General features: G+C 42.7%; 1 non-coding gene across 1 annotated transcript; it reads right to left on the bottom strand.

Moving 5' to 3' along the window:
• Positions 1-1915: 1915 nt before the first annotated feature.
• On the bottom strand, positions 1916-1988 carry Trnar-ucu (transfer RNA arginine (anticodon UCU)). The gene has a single exon. It is a non-coding gene; the product is annotated as a tRNA-Arg (tRNA).
• Positions 1989-2421: the final 433 nt, after the last annotated feature.

The raw sequence follows: 2421 nt of genomic DNA, 5'->3' as shown, positions 1-2421 counted from the left end.
AGCATTGTAATTGGTTGGTTCTTTCGGTTATGCTTCCGACTCCGACAATCTAGTTTTCACTAATTGTTTTCACTGGATCATAAGCGACAGAGTCACTATAAGCGGAGTCGGAAGAAAATGGGAACGTTCTGATTCTTCCGATTCCGATTCCGTGGAGCTTATGACTCCGCTCACTACTCCGATCTTTGATCTTCACTCGGTCATAAGCGCTCTTACGATTCCGACTACGACTCCCACTCAGTCGCTGGTGAAAACCAGCCCTAATAGTAAGCGAAGACAAAGGATGTTACAAACTGTCACAAGATTTTTTGGTTATGTTATAAAACAAATAGTAAACGGTTCAGCGTGTACTATCGAGTTATAGATGCGCGTGGAAGGTTTGTTAAGAAAAAAGCTCAAGCAGCTAGAGCCACTAGTGTGTAGCTTTGTGCGATTCATGCGCTTCTTTCGATCTCCCGTGAGGAGCTGTAACTCGATGATGCAAGCTCAACTGTTTACTATTTGTAAATTTAAACGCATTGCAGATAATGAAATAGCAATTTTTTGTGCACCAATAAATCCCTGTTAAGGGTTTTCGTAAACAGAAATTTAAGTACATTGTAAAGAATGCAAAAACGTATACAATGGCCGACAAAAAGCGAAGCAAAAGCCTGTGGAAAGAAATGAAATCAGAGAATTCACAATGCAAACATATAAAACGTTGGAACACTAGTGAAGTCGCACTTATTAAAGTGAAACACAAAGCAGCACACCTCGATTCGGGATGACTTTTATCCGTAGCTTTTAAAACCTTTTTAAACCTTTTTAGAAACCTTTTTAAAACCTTTGCACAGGCACGCTTGACTGCTGAACGGCCTCGTTCAAATTTATGCTACCAAAAGACTCGACTCGTGTTCCAGAAAGAGTTACTACAATTGAAAGAAAGAAAGAAAGCAAGGACAACTCACATATCAGTTTGCCACAGTGAAGTGGTCAAAGGTTAAGGCCAGTGACTTCTTCTCACTCAAACTTCACTTAAAGGCAGACCTAAGGTCAGCTGCTTGTGAAATGAGATATATGAGGTGTGTAAAGGTCGACCACGTCATAGCCAAAAAGGAAATTCTTAGTATGCGAGCGCATATCGAGTTACTGATGACGCACGCGGGGAATTGATGAAAACAATCTCCCTTGCGAACTGTCAAAATCTACTCGCTCGTTTACTTCTTTCGATCAATGTCGAACGCATTTACCTTAAAAAGGCAAGATTCAAGACTACCCGTTCAAAAGTTAAACTGGAGGAAGGAGGTTATAGTTTACCTTCTGTCGAGGTTGAAAAATAAGATTTTTAGATTTAATGTTACCGGTAGCTTATTTACACAAAACCAATCGTATATATTTTAGGCAACTCAAAATTGATTTGCTGTTCTCAGCATTCATTCAGTCTGAAACAAAATGCCTGGGAAACGAAACCACTTTGTTCCTACCCCATTTCTAATGTAAAAGAAAACAATATCGCTTTAGTCGCCTCTTGCCACGCCTAACGTATAATGATTGGCATTCTCCGAAGTTATGATTATCTACGAAACTCACTTCCGCTAATTTTAGCAAACCCAAGCGACTAAACCTCCGGGCTATGTCGATTATCGTTTCCAGAGCCTTCAGTTTCTTTTGGTCAGATGGACTGCGAAACGAAAGGCTCTGTTCGCACCTAAAAATCTAAAAGTTCCAATTTTTTCACTGACTGATCAAAAAATGCCGACAGCGAATTAAAATTGCAAGTGCAAGTGCGTGTTGTCCTAAGTAGCGTATGTATGTATATATGGAAAGAACTCAAGTGAGGCCATCGCTACTGTGTGCATGAGATGGATGACGAACCTTCGCTGATCCACAGCATCAGGAACTTCTTATGCAACACCCAAGGACAGAGAAAAATCTCTGACCCGGGTGGGAATCGAACCCACGACCTCCGGATTAGATCACCGTTGCTCTACCGACTGAGCTACAAGGCCAGACGGGAGCAGGCCGTGGGAGTTTGAGGACAAATCGGCTCGGCCCAAGCCAAGTACTAAGTGCAAGTGCGTGTTGTCCTAAGTAGCGTATGTATGTATATATGGAAAGAACTCAAGTGAGGCCATCGCTACTGTGTGCATGTGATGGATGAAGAACCTTCGCTGGGTGTTGCATAAGAAGTTCCTGATGCTGTGGATCAGTTAAGGTTCTTCATCCATCACATGCACACAGTAGCGATGGCCTCACTTGAGTTCTTTCCATATATACATACATACGCTACTTAGGACAACACGCACTTGCACTTTTTACTTGGCTTGGGCCGAGCCGATTTGTCCTCAAACTCCCACGGCCTGCGCCCGTCTGGCCTTGTAGCTCAGTCGGTAGAGCAACGAGGTCGTGGGTTCGATTCCCACCCGGGTCAGAGATTTTTCT

Source organism: Montipora capricornis, chromosome 3 (genome assembly GCF_036669925.1).
Source record: "Montipora capricornis isolate CH-2021 chromosome 3, ASM3666992v2, whole genome shotgun sequence".
Classification (NCBI taxonomy): domain Eukaryota; kingdom Metazoa; phylum Cnidaria; class Anthozoa; order Scleractinia; family Acroporidae; genus Montipora; species Montipora capricornis.
This window is presented reverse-complemented; position numbering and strand designations above follow the sequence as displayed.